General features: G+C 49.8%; 1 long non-coding RNA gene across 5 annotated transcripts in view; it reads left to right on the forward strand.

Annotated features, from left to right (window-relative positions):
- Nucleotides 1–17122, forward strand: part of LOC128101899 (uncharacterized) — a 47699-nt gene that overhangs the window by 24468 nt on the left and 6109 nt on the right. For 2 of the 5 annotated variants that reach the window (XR_008215219.1, XR_008215224.1), the window contains 2 exons: nucleotides 9024–9301; nucleotides 9522–9612. This is a non-coding gene — a long non-coding RNA (uncharacterized LOC128101899). Of the gene's footprint in view, nucleotides 1–9023; nucleotides 9302–9521; nucleotides 9613–12269; nucleotides 12336–12366; nucleotides 12534–17122 lie in introns of those variants that run through there. The other 3 variants (XR_008215220.1, XR_008215223.1, XR_008215221.1) reach the window with 3 other exon arrangements.

Genomic DNA, 17122 nt, shown 5'->3' on the forward strand with positions numbered 1-17122 from the left:
TGTGGGGTGGGTGCCTAGATGATGGGTGGTGTGGAAAGGCAGCCAGGCAGGGAGTCATTTGACTAATCAGGATGTGAGGAGTCTGGAAAAGGAAGTGGCTGGGATGCTGGGAGGATGAGGCCAAAACTCTGAGACAGCAGCTGGACAGACAGACAGACACAGACAGACAGACAGACACACACACCCCTGTGACACACAAACAGCTAACTCAAGCTTCTCAGGAGAAAGCAGGACTTTGTCAGAAGAGAGAATCTGTTGTTTTTCAGCAGTTGGGCATACACATCTCGGTTATTCCATTTGCAGGCCCGGAGGCTGCACAGTGGGGGGGCCTTTGAGAGCCTTCTCCAGAAGTCAGGAACTGATAGAGAATTACCACTTCCCTCCCAGGGGGGCACAACAAGGAGGCGGCACCCATGCACCCCTCCCTGGGGCAGTGTGGGCACAGGGAGCCCTTTTCTGTTCACTGCTGTCTACTAAGGCAAGTTATCGCCCTTCTTAGACTGTGGACAGAAGGATGACAAGTAACACGTGTGCCTCGGGGTTTTGACTCAGCTCCTAGCTCAGGCTGGGCATGAGGCAGATGTTCAATGACTCTGTCTCACTACAGTGACCTCTGTATAGGAAGCAAAGGACACAGGCACCATCTCTGACTCCCAGACAGTTTCCGTGTGCTCTGGGTCCCTCGGCTCTGGCCTCTGCTTGTGTGACTCGAATCCCAGCCTGTGTATCTCTGTATCCCTTCCTGGTTGTGCTGTATTGTACTGTGTTTTTGTGAGGTGCTGGAAGCCACACTCAGGACCACACACACCAGTCAAGGTCTCTACCATGGGACAGCCTGGCTCCCAGGTCTTGTAGGTTGCAGCGAGGAAAGCTGGGGATCCTTGTTGAGGAGGTCCTCTCACTCAAATTATCTTCTATCTAGATCTCAGGATAATTGAGAGTGTTTGCTGTGGTTTGGGAGCCTTGCCTCAGGCTCTCTTCACTCTCCCAACATCCTCTCTGTCTGATTAGAACCTTCCTTGCTCCCCTCCCCGCCATCTCTCAAGCATGAGAGACTTAACTGCTCCTCCGGTCTCATGTGCCCTCCACCAGCTGTGACCCTTAGACTCTTGCACAGGGCTGCACAGCTGCTGAGCTGTGGTCCCTCTGGTTTTCCAGATGAGGTAGCAGAGGCACCTCCTTAGTGGTCAATTTCGTCTAAACAAGGAGCCCCGAAGAGTCTTGATTTTCTTTTCTTTCTTTGAGACAGAATCTCATGTAGTCTAGGTTAGCCTCAAACTTGTTATGTAACTGGATGATGTCCCTGACTTACTATACCCCTGCCTCCATCTCCCAAGTGCTGGGAGTATGTACCAGCATGTCCAGCTAAGAGCCTCACTCTGATGGTACAGTTGAGTTGAGAGCCTATGGCTTCTGGCTTCCCCAGCCCTGAAGCTGTGCTCTCCTGCCACAGGCAGGATGGGCTGGGTTGCTGCCATGTTTGTTCTCCGCTCCCTTCTCCACTCTTGCCATAACTGCAGTCCCCCAGAGGTTCCACCCTGAGACCAGGGGTCAGGGACTGGCACACCCACTTCCCATCCTGGGCCCAATATGCCTGCCCCCCAAATTCTCACTCACATACATCCTCATCCACGCACTGCCCACATCCACATCTGCACCTACAATCACATCACAGATTCCCAGCAGCTTCCTTTGCTATGATGGAAGGAGCAGAATTCTTGGGAATTTCTTAATCTCTTACCCCAAAATTCTCCCTTCATGATCCCCACCCAAGGAGGGGAGCAGCCTTTGTCCTGGGAAGGGCAGAGCTATTTCTGGGATTTAGCATTCCACGCCCTCCCCAGCAAATGGAGTTTACCCTCTGGCCATAGTCTAGTCAAGGTCCCTCCCTAGAGCATGCCCATTGGTATCTGAGTTAAGAAGGCTGCTGGGGCCAGAAAACCCGGGCTGGGCTCTGATGGCCTGGCTATGGTCCCACCCCATCCGTTGCTGTCTCCTAAGGTCCACTTCTACCTGCAAACACCAGGCCGATTATTGGGTTTGTGAAAATACAAACCCTATTTTCTTAAGTTCCTCATCTAAGACTCCTCTGTTGCAAAGATTCCCTGATACACAGCCAGAGTCCATGTGTCTCAGTCTCCTTGTGTGAATAAGCCCTAGCAACTGATTCTAGAGGATGCTTCTCATCACCACCAGAGGGTTTTCCCAAGTTAAAGGGGATAGAAGCCCCCTCCAGCCTTAGGGAGTGGGTCCCATGTTACTAAATCTGCCATGGTTAGACCGGAGTGATCTAGGGTGATGTGGAAGGTAAGATCCTTTCTTGCTCTGTTGACCTGAGTGTGGGCATCCAGGATACAAATCCATCACAAGCTTGACTTGGACATATGTGTATTTGTATATGTGTTGCACTCTGTGTGTGTGTGTGTGTGTGTGCGTGTGTGTGTGTGTGTGTGTGTGTGTGTGTGTGTGTGTGGTGTGCTGGAGGGCAGCATCAAGTATCTTCCTCTATTGCTTTCCACCTTGGTTTTCTATTTTCTTTTTTGAGACAGGGTCCCTCTACATAGCCTTGGCTGTTGTGGTACTCACTATGTGGACCAAGATGGTTTCGAACTCTTGGAGATCCTCTGGCCTCTGTCTCCTGAGTGCACCACCACACCCAGCCTTCCTCTTGCTTTTCGAGCATGGTCTCTCACTGAACATGGAACTTACTGATTCGTTAGTCTAGCTGGCCAGCAAGCCTCGGGGATCCTCCTGTCTCTGTGCTGCCCTCTTGACCTGCAGTGCTACAGCCTTTTACGTGGGTACTGGGGATCCGAACTCAGGTCTTCATGCTTGCATTTTGAGCTCTTTACTGACTGAGTCATCACTCCAGTCCCAACCTTGACACTTCTTTTAAAATTTTAAAAATTTATCTTTTTCTTAAGCCTTTATTATTTTATTCTATTTTATATGTATGGATGTTTTGCCTGTATGTATGCGCACCATGTGTCTGCAGTGCCTGGAGACGCCGAAGAGGGCTCTGGATCCCCCGGGGACTAGAGTTACAGCCGGTTGTGAGCCACCCTGCAGATGCTGGGAATCTAACCTGGGTCCTCTGGAAGAACAATCAGCACTCTTTTTTTTTTTTTTTTTTTTTTTTTTGGTTTTTCGAGACAGGGTTTCTCTGTGTAGCTTTGCTCCTTTCCTGGAACTCGCTTTGGAGACCAGGCTGGCCTCGAACTCACAGAGATCCGCCTGGCTCTGCCTCCCGAGTGCTGGGATTAAAGGCGTGCGCCACCACCGCCCGGCGTACAATCAGCACTCTTAACTGCTGAGCCACCTTTCCAGTCCCAACCTTGACACTTCTCAAACAGACAAATGTAAAAGGACATTTATGGTCCACTTCTAGGTAGGAGATTCCAGGGGCCTCTGAGCAGGTTGGCCCTGTTTCCATTTCCTGTATCTGCAGATCAGAGTCACTAAGCAGAGCGCTCAGAAGGCAGGGCAGAAGAGAAGAGCTTCAGAGCAGGGGGCAGGGGGCAGGGATTCGTGTCCACACATTTTCAGGTTGGAAATAACTTCTGGTTTATGAAAAGTCATACAATAATAACTTTATACATAATTTTTTTAACCATGATTGATCTATTGCTAGCATTAAAAACTATTTAATTTTATTATATTTATTTATCTGTTTGGTTTTTGGTGTGTGTGCCCACACACTCCAGAGCACATATGTGTAGGTCAGAGGAAAACTTGTAGGAGTTGGTTCTTTCTTTCCGCCATGTGGGGTCCCTGTGATCAAACTCCGATTGCTAGGCTTGGTGGCAATCCCCTCTTTACCCACTGAGCCATCCCCATGGCTTCTATTGCTAACATGTGTCCCATGTGTTTTACCACTGCCCCCCACCATTTTGCCAAATGTCTGTATGTAAGTATGTCCTGGTGCTTGATCGCTTTTTCTGAAACATATGATGGTTAGTGACCACATTGTGACACTTACCCTAAATCCTTCAGTCAGTGTTTCCCAAGACTGGGGATATTTTCTTATCTTACTGCAGTAAAGTCATCTGTGCCTTAGGTTTACATCAAGGCAGCAGTTCCCTTTAATCTACCACCCTTATTCCAATTGTATTTGTAGATCTAACAATGTCCCCAGCACTGTATTATGTCCCTGCAGTAGAACTTGGTTGCAATTGTTTGCTATAGCTCTTTAGCCTCCTTTAAGCCAAGAACCTTTCCCCAGCCTTCCTTGATCTTTTAGGACATTGAAAAGTCAAAGGACTTTTGTGAGGACCTTGGGCAGAGGAGGTCTTGCCTAGTGGTTTAGAATAAAGACATTAGTGCCCAGTTGCCTGAACCTAGCCCCACTGGGCCACTCATTAGCTCTGTAAGAGTGGCAAGGTTGTTCTCACACTCTGTGTCGTAGCTGATCACCTTTAAATTCTGCAAACGATGGACCCACCTGGAAGGGTAGTTATGAGGCCTGATACATGGCAAAACCTACTCTTGAAGTGCTTAGAGTACAGTGGGTCCTGGCACTTGCAGTCATGGGTCAAGGTCAAGGCCAGTCAGGGCTCTACAGCAACAGTTCCTGGCTCACCCTGCTGGCTGTTCAGTAGACAAACAGCCATATCTGGAGCTAGGAGCAGCTGAGGACACAGTAGGGACATGTCAGTGCAGTAGGTTTTAACACAAGGATGTTCCAGCCTCCCCAACTGTGACAGTCAAGACCAGCTAGTACCCACCAGATGGGACACTTTCTAATTAGCAGCGTGGCCAATTGTGCATGGTTGAGGTGTACTTGGAGAAGTGACCTGGGAAACACTGAAGCCACACGCTGCCTGAGCATCAAGTGGATGGTGTTTTTACCCTCAGACACAAGGGGAGTTCCAGCCACAGAAAAAGGACACACTCTTTCCACCTGTGTGATGTCTTTTTTTAATTTTTGAGATTATAATATAATAACATCATTTCTCACTTCTCCTTTCTCCCTCTAACCCTCTCCTATATACCCCTCCTTGATCTCTTTCATGGCTTCTTTTTTTAAATTGATTTTTGTAACATGTATATATAGACATACATATTTCTAAACACAACCTGCTCAGACTGTATAATGATGCTGGCATACATGTTTTCGGGGCTGACCACTTGGTATTGGCTAGCCAATTGGTGTGCTCTTCGTGGGGAAAATTATTTCTCTCACTCTGAGCATTCCTTAGCTGCTCAGTTCTTTGTGTAGGGTTGACCCCTTGTGGGTTCCACCCCTTCAACCCCTGTCCACTTTGGCATCATGTCTATTGTTGTTGGTTGTCCCTGTTCAGCTCCTGGTTAGTCAGTCATGTAGGTGAGACTTTATGGGTGAAGCTTCTCTGACAATCCTAGGAGACACAACCTCACAGCAAACTCCCTGATTCTCTTAGCTCTTACAATCTTTTCTCCCCCTCTTCCAAAATGTTTCCTGAGCCTTAGGAGTAGGTGTTGTATTGTAGATGTATCCACTGGGACTGGGCTCTACAACTCTGCATTTTGATTGGTCGTGGTTTTTTTTTGTAATGGTCTCTGTCTGCTGCAAAGAGAAGTGTCCTTGATGGAGAATGAGGACTATGCTTACCTGTGGGTATAAGGACAAATATTTAGAGTGTAGTTAGGGATTGTGCTGGTTTAGTAAAGTGGTGGTTGTAGGTCCTCCAAGATCCGTGACTTCACTGGCCCTAGGTAGCTGGCTAGGTTTCCAGTAGCAGGCACGATTTCCCTCTTGTTAAGCAAGTCTTAAGTCCAATTAGAGAGCGGTTGGTCACCACCAAGGTATGCTACTACTGCACTCCGAGGGCTATTGTGCCATGCTGGTCATTGTTGTGGCTCATAGGCATCACAGCTGGGAAGGACTGGTGTTTGCTTCCCTCCTTTGGGAGCTTGCTTGTGTCTTCTGGTACCATGAAAGTTAGTCCTCAGGGAGGAAACATTCAGGTCAGGTTTAGCTCAGGTGACCTCTGAGCCCTGTGTCTGAAGTACATGGCATCTTCAACAATAAGGGCTTCCCTTCCTCCTGGTGGGGATCCAAGAGCACTAGCAACAGCCTAAACGTTTTGAGAGTCTTAGACGACTCTGACCAGTAACTCAAAGCAGGGCTTTACAAGCCTCCTGTGGCAGACTTTGTTAGGTATTCTCTGTTTCTTGGGGGGCCTTGTCAACCCTGATGTGACACTTTAGGACTGTCCCATGACTTCCTGTAAGCAGGTGGCCCTCCTCTTTCTCTTTTCTGACCTGAAGGAGTAGTGTCTAATGCGGGAAAGAGCACATGAAGGGAGCTGTGAGGGTAGCACAAAATCATGGGTGCAGGGGACTCCGGAAATCTCCATTTATGAAGCTTGAATTTCCTCTGAGGTCATCAATGTAGGCTGCCATATATGGCCTGGCAACTCGTCACCCATCCATGCAGGCATGAGTCCACCTGCCTCTGCATCCATTCAACCTGGCCTAGGATCTGTGGACTCTGCCTCATCTATTACTTGCTCATCTGACATTGCCAACACAGGACCCATTTCATAGACATGCTTTTTATTTTTATTTTTATTTTTGTTTTGAGGTCTTTTGATCATTTCTTTTCTTTTCTTTTGGGGGTGTGTGACTGCTTGCTTTCTTGGAAGGCCTTATGTTCTCTATCATATTCTACCTATTCCTTTGTGAGACTATTTCTCCCTGCACCTGGGCCTTCTGATCTTTCTATCCCAGTCCCCTCAGAGCTTGGTTACAGGCAAACAAGGGATACCTCGTATGTTACACAGGATCCAAATTCCAATCCTCAGGGTTGTGCAACGAGCACTCTTAACCATGAGGCCACCTCTCCAGCCCTATTGTTTTAAGCAACATCATTTCATTTAGCTCAGGCTGGCTTCAAAGTCTCTGTGTAGCAGAGGATGGCCTTTTTGCCCACCTATGCAGGCCCGGGACTGAACTCAGGGCCTCATGCCTCCTAGGTAAGCACTCTACCATAAGCACATGCCCAGACCAGTTTTTAAAGGTTTCTCTATTTTAAAATGCCCAACTTCATTTACTTTAGCTGTTTCAGAGAGAAAATTTTCTAAAATAAATCACAAACCCGGCCTCCTTTAATTTTTTTTTATTTGAAATTGCATTTTATTTTTGTGTACGGGTGTTTTGCCTGCAGATATATATGTCTGTGTACCACCTGTGTACCTGATGCCTGTGGAGGCCAGAAAAGGGTTTTGGTTGCTCTGGAACTGGAGTTGTAGATGTTGTGAGGTACCATGAGAGGCTGGGAACTGAACCTGGTCTATCTGGAAGAGTCATCAATGCACTTAACTACTTAAGCGTCTCTCCAGTCCCAAACTTGCTTTCCTTTTAAGAAGAGACCATGCCTGTCATCTAAGTCTTCCTGGATGATCCAGGCCACTGTTCTGGATGAAAGCCGCTGTTCTGTTGTAAGAGCAGTTGGGGGTGGGTGGGGAGCTGGGGGCGTTAGGGGACATAGGGCTACTCTCTCTCTACACTAGGCGGTCCCAGTGGCTCTGCTTTGCTGTCTCCTTTTGGTACCCTACCCAGAGAGTCTAGGGTTCTGCTTTACCCGCTCTGGCAATTTCTCCTTTATTGTTCTCGAGCTGGGAAATTTATTAACCGGTACTAGACTTGTGTATAAAGAAGAGGCCAAGCTCTTCAGGGTTTTGCGAAAGACTCTTTTATAGTTTTATTGTTTATTGTTAAGCACCGAATCCTCACCTTGGAACTCCTGTGCTTGCTTGATTTCCAAACTGCCTCAATTTAGGAGGTCCTTGGCTGTCTAAATCCTGGAACTGGCCTGGGGTAGATTAATTGTTCTTCCTTGACTCTTACCTCTGTCCTGAAGGAGGGAGAGATGGTAAAGCCATCTTTATTGACTCCACCCTCAAAAGAGGGCAGCAGAGGGAGGAACACAGGGCGGGGCCAGCGGGGTCAGGTGGTCCCAAGTTGCTGAGGAACCGGGGGCAGCTGGGCCACGCTGGGAGTTTGCCTGGGACTGGGGAGGGGTCGCTGCCTCCTCTTGACTCTGGGTGATGGCCAGTGTGCATGAGCCACAGGAGCCCAACAGAGTCTGGTTTCCTCTCCAGGCCTGATGCACGACTGGCATCAGAGGTGAGATGGGCATTTGGCATGGGGGTGGATAAACCTTTAAATGTCCCGCATGTCACAGCAACACACAGTGACTCTTCTCCATTCACAGTCAGGTATGGGCATCATAGGGACACTTTTCTGTAGATGGCAGTGACTTGTCAAGAGGAAACACTGACTGGACGCATTGGTAGAGAATCCCTTTCATGAGTCCCCCAAAGATCTCTGCCCTTCATCCTGGTGACATATACTACTCAATTGTGTCAAACACATTTCTGAACTTGAATACACTGACCCCATTCAGAGACTGACAGCCCCTTACACTGACAATCACACCTCTCATTCCAAAGATGAATGTTCCTAACATGTTTCCAAACAAAGAGATTGTGAGCTACTGATTGTGTATACTCACTAGCACACATGCATCCACAATACATGTTCAATGCAAACGCAGACATGTAAACCAATTCTGCAGGCTCAGACACATGCACCCATTCTGCACCCTTACACACATAGCTAGACACACATAACTAATCTGTACACTCTCATGCACACACAGACATGAACACCCACTCTGTATGCTCAATTTTCTCAGACACATGTACCCATTCTGCACACTCACATGTATGCTCTGACACATGCATCCAATCTGTATCTTTGCATGCACGCATTGCCACATGTACCCATTCTCACTCTTACGAGCATGCTCAGACATACATGCCCACTCCACACACTTACCAGCAGGGTCTTTGATGCCGGATTGGGGGACAACATCCCAACTCTCTCTTCTTCCCAGGATTTTTGTCAACTGCAGCTTTCACACGGACTACACTGTGGCTGGTAGAGAGGGCTGGAGTGCAGGGCATTTGAGGATGGGAGGGACCATGAGAAAGGCAACCAGACACTTACCAGCCTCAATCTACTCGACCCTTCTGCAGCTTACAAGTCCCTGGCCTGTGAGACTCTGGCCTTCAAGTTGCTGCTGGAATGGCTGATGTGCACCAGGTATCCTCATGAGATCCTACATACATGATCCCATCATCCTTATCAGGTGTGGGAGCTCGGCTAAGTGGAAGGCTATGGCTGCTCTGGAACCCTTGTCCACACGCTTTCCCCAGAAGGCTGGAGTTTGACTCACTCTGTGGGAACCTGCTGGAGGTGGACTTTCATAGAAACATGCTACTGGATGTCACTGGCTTCACAACGTCCTTTCAGAGTAAGGGTCAAGAGATAGAGGGGTGGGAGGTGGGAGACAGCTGGAGGATGGAGGGACTGGGGGGAGGGGAGAGAAGTGGCTCTGGATGACTGTCCAGACACCACAAAACAAATGCTAGCCAGACACAACAGAGGGGTAGTGATGGGGGGAGAGACTGGCCAAGGTCCACAGGCCTCTGGGAGCCTCTGAGAGAGGGTTCACTCACCCCGCTTTCTCCTAGAGCAGAGATTGAGTTTCTACCCCAGCAAGTTCATCCAGAGGGGTCGACTTCCCTCGCTTCCATGTCCTCAACACGCTCTTCAGTCTGCCAGGTAAGCGCAGCTGGGGGGTGGGGAGGCGGTCCTTGGGGCCTGGCTCTGGCCTGGTGGACCACTGACTGTCCAGCCTCTCCCTCCCAGAAACCTACCTCTACACATGTCTGGGGGACTTCCTCTCCAGCTGTTCCTCTAAAACCAAGTGTGTCCCACCTTGGCCAGCCTGGGGTGACAGATAGGATGCTGCTGTCCAGGGACCAAACCCCCAAATGGAGGTGCCATCAAGGGGCAGAAGTTCCTCATCCCAAGCTGGAGGGGCTCCAGGGGCTCAGGAGGAAGGGCCCTGCTTTCAGGGTGACCTGTAGCCTTGCTGACCCTGAGGGTGGCTCTCAGTACAAGGTGACTTCCTTCCCCAGATGTCTGGGGCATGAGCCCAGGCTGCCCCAGTGAGGTGAGAGGGGTTCACTCTGGTATAGGCTCTGAGGATGGTGATCACTTCAGTCCTCCTGATTAGTTGACTCTGCTCCTCGAGGTCTGTCCCATTGTGACACTGGCTGTCATCATGGGAACTCTCTGTGTCCTTCTGAGCCTCTTCTAGGATGTGACTGATGACGTGTCCACCGGTCAGCGAGTGCCTGGATCCCCAGCATCTCTGACTTGTCTGTCCTCGGTGCTCCTGGGCAACCCCAAGACCTCCAGTTCCTATAGACCTTATTCAAGTTTCTGCTGAGGACTTTGGCCCATGCCTCCTTGGCCAATACCCACTGTCTTGGACATAGACATGTAGGCAGGGGTGGACATGCATGCATGTGTATGTGCGCACATGTATGTACATGCAGGGCTGTCTCAAAGGAAAGCCTCTGGAGGACATGGAGAAATGCATGGAGAAGGATGTGAGTGGGCACAGATCCCAGATCCTGACTGGCTTGTCCCTGTTCCTCGGGTGGCAGGCAGCCCCCTTTTGCTCATCTCCCTCGAGGTTTACACACACCTCTGACTCTTTGCTATGGAACCTAGGTTGTGGGGGGTATCCATGGCTTTTAAACCCACAAGGGAGATGCCAGCACAGCCCTGGGCGGTCCAGCACTGTGAGGTTGGGAAATCCCTTCTTTGCCCCAGGCATGAGTCTCCATCCTGCTGGCAGGGTGAATGAGGCTGGGAAAAGGTTTTGGGCCACCAACAGTGACTACTACACCTATACTTGTGAGTGTGTGCCAGAGGTGGGGTGGGTGGGGGTGGGGGTAGGGGTGGGGAGTGAGGCCCTGGTTTTTCTCTATGGCCCCAGGGGACACTGAGACCCTGGAGGGAGGAACAAAGGCTTTCTTACCCCCATCACCCTGTCAGCATCTTGAGTTCTAATTTCTTGACCTTTCAACCCTAATTTTCCTACCATGTTGTGCCTGAGGGCCCAGAATAGGGGATGACGAAGTGAAGGCAGAGGCTGGGTGCCCTCTGGCCTAGCCTAGGTCTGACCTCGATTCCTGCCTGTCCCTACCAGGCCATCATGACTGACCTATTTGCTGTCGGTGAGGCACATGTCTTAGGTTTGAGGGGTTAGGGCAGGAAGGTATGTATGTGGAAAGGGCAGGAGGGCCAGCCTCTCCTAGTCCATGAGGAGGAGGTATGTGAATGGTCTTTTTCCATGGGTGGGCAGGACCACTTATGTCCTCCTCAAAGGCCTGTTAAGACAGTAAGATATGCTGGGCAGTGGTGGCACACACCTTTAATCCCAGCACTCGGGAGGCAGAGCCAGGCGGATCTCTGAGTTTGAGGCCAGCCTGGTCTACAGAGTGAGATCCAGGACAGGCTCCAAAACTACACAGAGAAACCCTGTCTTGAAAACAAAAACAAAAACAAAAACAAACAAACAAAACACACACACAAAAGAGAGATAGTAAGATATTTGGAGAGGACTTGGGTGGGGTGAACTAAGTGTCTGGCAGGTCCAGGAGATCAAGGGACAAGCCTTAAGCTCTAATCAAGTATTGCTGGGTGGGTGGTAACTGTGGTCCTGTTCTGTGGCCCTGGAGCTCTCCACTGTGACCATCTCTGGAGGCTTGCCTAAGAGTTCACATGAGGGTAACTCCCGCCCCCTATACAATTACCATTGGTCATTTACTGTCTGTCTTGGCTAGGGATGCTGTGGATCAAGCCTCCTGGTTCCAGGGCCCTGGGGTGTCTCATTAGTATGGGAGGTTGGTGGGCAAGGGGCAGACTGTCGCAGGGTCACACTTCTTGGGCTGTGTATGCCCTTATATATGTCCACGTTCCTGAACCCTGTCCCCTAGGCTGCCCTCACCCAGAACCTAGAGGTCCTACTTTGACCCGATCATGGTAGACACACAAAAGCCTCGCTATTTTTGCAGAAAGGACGGTCCTGAGGCAGGTCAAAACGGTAGTGGCAGTTGCTGATGTCTTGTTTTGTGGCAGGGAGGCTCCCGACCTTAGAGGTGACCTCACCTGTGGCTGCTGCCGGCTCGGCCGGCTTGCCTGTCCCTGGAGACAGGAATCCAAGAGACTGCTTTAGGGCCTGGTGACATTCTTACTCCATCACTGTCATAGTAGTCCCGTCACACAGATCTCCCCAGCCCTCTCTGACCCGAGATGGCGTGGTTCTCTTGGCTCAGGGCTCCTTCTGCCCCTCCAGGACTCTGGGAAGCTCTGTGTGGGTACCTATACTGGTCCCCACCAGCCCCATGCTGTCTACTCTGTAGGTACCGGCTCCAGCTACCTTCTCCTACGCTACCAACACCCCCAAGCTTCCACCCCAGGGCAGAATGGTGAGCAAGCATTTGTCTTTCTTTGCTGCAGCGGGAGCATCAGACACGGTATATGGGATTTTTGGAGTGGGGAGATGGACGTACTGTACATCGGGGGCCACGTCTTTGGGGACATTGTCAAATTTAAGAAGTGGCAGGGCTGGCGTACTTGCCTGGGAGATTCTGAGCTGCCCTGGGAGCTGAGCATCTGTGTGAGAGAGAAAGGTGAGCCGGGAGGGCGGCTGTATTCCTGTCTTCTGTGAGGGGACTCTGATCTACCATGTGATTTACGGGAGGAGATCTGTTCTTTACACAAGAAAGCAGAGACCTTTTTAAGAGGTCTGTCCAAAATCACAGAGGTGAACAGGTCCCGATTTTCTGACTTGAGGTTTCCAAATTCCAGCCAGGGTGGGTTTTCTCGCCCTTCCCCCACCTTCCCTGAGGATTTAGTTTGTGGGAAAGGCATGCTTTCTCACCCGTGAGAGATCAGGGCTTGCTTGCTGTGAGCTCAAACAATTTCAGGTGTGCTGTAAGCACTGTTGGGTCTGAGTCACTGCCTTGTGACTGTTGGAAGCCTGGCCACCTGACTCCCTGAGTGTTTCGGTCATCTGTCAGACATGGCCCTTGCTGTTTCTTCTTTGCTCTGGGTTTCGTCCTATCTAATCTAAGGGGGTAATGTAGGTTATGGCTAGGGGAGCAGAGACCTTTGGTTGGGAGCTGACAGACAAAAGTGATCAGGGACAGTGGGTAACCCAAGGCTGCTACTTACCCTTGCTGTCTCCTGTCCCTGTTATTCAGAGCCGTCAGAGCATCTGGAGAGGCTAGACACACACCTGGCGGATCTGTAAGAGTGCCGATTTTCCTGAGGGTGGTCAAGGTGAGGGATGAGGGCTGGTGGCCTGGCCTGAGCTCATACAGAAACCTAGAGGATGTGTTTTGAATCAGGCTTCCGTAGTGACCCCACTGGACCCCCAGGGGTCATGCTTGCTCAGTGCTTCCCTCTAAGACGTTCCTTCTAACCCACTGGGCACAGACTCAGGGGCTGTCCTTTCAGGCATGTGCACACAGCCCATGGGTGTTCCCCTCTCCTCTGACTCCTACTCTTTATGCTCTGTATCTCCTAATGCTCTGTGTGCCCTCCGCATATGGGGCCGAAGAAGGTCATACCCCTCTCCTGGATCATGTTGCTATTTTTGAACCAGGAACTTGGAAGGGAGCAGTTGTGGGTTACAAGCCCTCAACTCCGAGGAGATTCAGGTAAGTGCTATGTGGTGAGAGAGGAGAGATAAAACCAAGAGGAGATGAGTGAGCCTTCCCTTGCCTGTCTAGGTCTAGTCTAATTTGTCTATTTATTATGCCCCGCTATTTGGTTTTCTCCAGGTTTGCCTGAGTGTCTCCTGAGCTTGTCTTACAGTGCCCTCTGCTGGTTAGTATTCTAAATGACCGCAGCACGCTGTAGTAGAAGGGTTACAATCAATCCTGTTTCTGGGACTTGCCTCTCTCTGGCCTCTCAGTCCTCACCCTGAACACTCCTCAGGCATGCCTGACTTCTGGGCTTGGCCTCTTGGGGCTGACTATATAGCTGTGATGGATGTCTGGGATGTCACTGGAGAAGGAGCCTGAGAAAAAGGGATTCTGGGCCAGTGAGTTAACGGGTCTTGGGACAAAAGAAGAGAAGAAAACATTCCCGTGGCATTACTGAGCAGCAAAGTTGGGAGATTCCCACAGACCACTCAGGTAGAAGGGTTCCAGAAAATCTAGAATTCCAGGAAATCCTAGGCTCAGCCACATCAATGACAAGGACATTGGCAGAGTCATTTGCGGGCTATAAAGTTTAAGGCACCTAGAATGTAGCATTCTGAGTGTCCATTTGGTCAGGCAGGCCGGCACATCTGAGTGTCCCCTTGGTCTGGTCAGGTAGGCTGGCAGGAACTCATGTTCTTACAGTTGAGGAGGCAGAGGTCCAAAGATGGGAAAACCGATTGGAGCTAGTTCTTCATAGCCTGGAAAACAGGACCTGGAGAAGAGTTGTGGACCCACCAGGGCAGTAACTGTAGGGTGGGCTTGTGGACATTGCTTCGTCCTCTGTTGTGTTCAGACCTGGCTGATCACTGTTTTGAGCCAGGCAGGTCACACTGGGGGAAGGCAGGAGCAGCATCTGAGCAAAGTGGAGAGATATTCTGTCCCCAAAAGTTGGGGGCACAGCTCTGTTCAGGGTGCTCACCTAGCATGTACGAGGTTCTGGGTACCAGGCCGGCACTGAAAATAAAAGTCCCATAGAATGAGCACTGGGTATGATGGCACATGCACATCTTATCACTTGAAGTGCTGAGGCAGGAGAATTGCAAGTTCTAAGATAGCCTGAGCTACATAATCTAGATTATGTTCTCAAAACAAACATACAAAGAAACAAAACAACCAACCAGCTACTCAACCAAGCCCAAATACCCAAACTACTTGTGTGCAGCTGTGGTTTAGAAGTCAAAGCTCCTTTCCTGTGGATGGGCACAAGCCTCAGTCCCCAGGGGGTTAGGACAGGGGCAGGGCTGATGGCCTGGCCCCATCAGGGGTCACACTCAGGGGTCACGCTCAGTGCCAAGGGCAGTGCAGAAGGAGGTGAGCTGGGATCTGTATTCATCAGGTTTCCCTCTGGCCAGAGGGTAACCCGGGAGCTGGACCTGTGAGACAGCACCACAGGCAAGCTGTTCCGTCAGATCCTCTTCTCTAGCCAGCTAAGCAGACTCCATACCATCGCCTGCCTTAATTTTCTGCGCTTCCTGCTCAGCTCGGTATTTTGGACAGTCCCTGAGCTGGTGAGTCTCTGGTGCCTCTCCCTGAGCATTCCTGACTCTCCACCCAAGAAGGACTCACTGGTTCTCTACCCCTTCAGGACCTTGCAGGGTCCTCAAGTCTATTAGCCAACCTGTAGACATCGTGGGGCCAGAAGCTTTCAGATACTGGGTTCACAACTCTTAAAAACAGACACACACAAACAAACGAAGCAGGAGTTGTTAGGTTTTTATAGGGAAGACGCTGCTGCTGAGGATGGTCTTTCTCCTGTTTAACCTTACACTCCTGTTTTAGAGGGAGGGCCTGCTGTCTTACTCCCCCTGGTGGACAAAATTAGGGACATTAGGTTTTTTTCAGGGCCACAGTATCTGCTCAGTAGCTAACTGTTGGTGTCCTGTAATCAACCTTCACAGATAAGTATTGGTTGGTCCATCACCCAAACCCACCCACTCTGCTGTGGAGGAGAGTGTGGGGCATGTACTCTCCTGAGTTGGAGTCTTTAGACATGAAGGAGGAGGAGATCTTTTGAGTTCAGGGCTGGGACTCCTGCTGTCATGAGAGGCCTTATTTCCCCCCTGACACTCTTGGGGCTTGCTTATTAAAATGTCTCTTCATAGGTCTCCTTCTTCTGGGTGTGAGCAGATGCAGTGTGGCTACTGTGTGCCACACTCCTGCCTGGAGGCAGTGTAGAACAGGAAGGGGAAGGAACTGTGAACGAGCCCTGCTCAGGAGACACCCAGGAGGCCAGGGCAGTCATAATCTTGAACCTGCGCTTTGTACATCTTCTTCCCGTCAGCCCACCAGCAGTGGGACCACTTTCACCGGTACCGTGGGTTCTCCCTGAAAACGCGTCTCTGGTTCCAAGCTTTTATCCTTGTCCAGACTAAGGCATTTGGACGTGTTTGACTCCACTGGGCAGTCACTTTCCATACCACTTTCTTTGTTCCTTATAAGACCCCCTAGCACAGACAGAGCTGAGGACAAGGCTGGTAGCATCGCAGCTGATTCAGTCCTGGACATGGGCTGGCATCATGGCTTATCATCTGCTTGAGATGTTTTTCAGGTAACTGGAGATGGATGAAAAAAGGAAAAGGCAAATGTGTTGGAGATTCTTTTTTGTTTGCTTGCTCTTTTTGCTTTTTTTTTTTTTTTTTTTTTTTTTTTTTGCGACAGGGTCTCTTTATGTAGCCCTGGCTGTCCTGGAACTCACTCTGTAGACCAGGTGGCCTTGAACTTACAGAGATCTGACTGCCTCTGCTTCCCGAGTGCTGGAATTAAAGGCATGCACCACTATATCTGGTCACATTGAAAACTCTTGTTGAACTAACTTGGAGCCTGAGAATTCTTTTTTTGGGAGGGGCAGTATTGCTGTTACCTTAGAAGGCATCCTTGAAGGCTGTTGAGCCTTTTGAAAGTGTGTGAAACAAATGGAAATGAGATATTTTAACCAGTTCTTCCAAAGTTGCATCACGTTCACATATAATTTTATTTCTAAATATGTCTTTTAAAAACAGTATTTCTGTGAACTTTGTGTTTCAAAATTTATAAAACCTGCTTGGCTGGATTGTCTCGTTAGGCCGGATTGTCTTGTTAGGCTGGATTGTCTCTGTTCTGTCATCCTGGGTCACTGTGACAGATGATTCATATATGCATCAGAACACATCAAAAGTCATCCTCATAACTGGATTATTTTGATAGGAGCCTCTCATGCAGCCCTGGAGCCTCAGTGTTCTGAGATCCTGGCTTTAATTCCCTCTTACTGTTCAGTTTTTGTCTTAGTGGAGACAGCTGCCGTTATGTCTGAGCCTGACCCTACCCATTGGAGATGACGGAATGAATCCTTGAGGGAATAGGCACCCTTGAGGGGACAGGCCTGATAGTGAATTTTTCAAGGTTCACTCTCTGGGTCAGAAGTGTGAGCATTTAGAATGTCTGAGGGTGGGTGATGGGCATGGGCACTCAGGGAGTGACTTTCTCATTCCTCCTGTGCATTTCAGAAACATCCAGGTTTGGTATTG

The sequence above is a fragment of the Peromyscus californicus genome, unplaced genomic scaffold, assembly GCF_007827085.1.
Source record: "Peromyscus californicus insignis strain IS unplaced genomic scaffold, ASM782708v3 Scaffold_7__1_contigs__length_154581171, whole genome shotgun sequence".
NCBI classification, from domain to species: domain Eukaryota; kingdom Metazoa; phylum Chordata; class Mammalia; order Rodentia; family Cricetidae; genus Peromyscus; species Peromyscus californicus.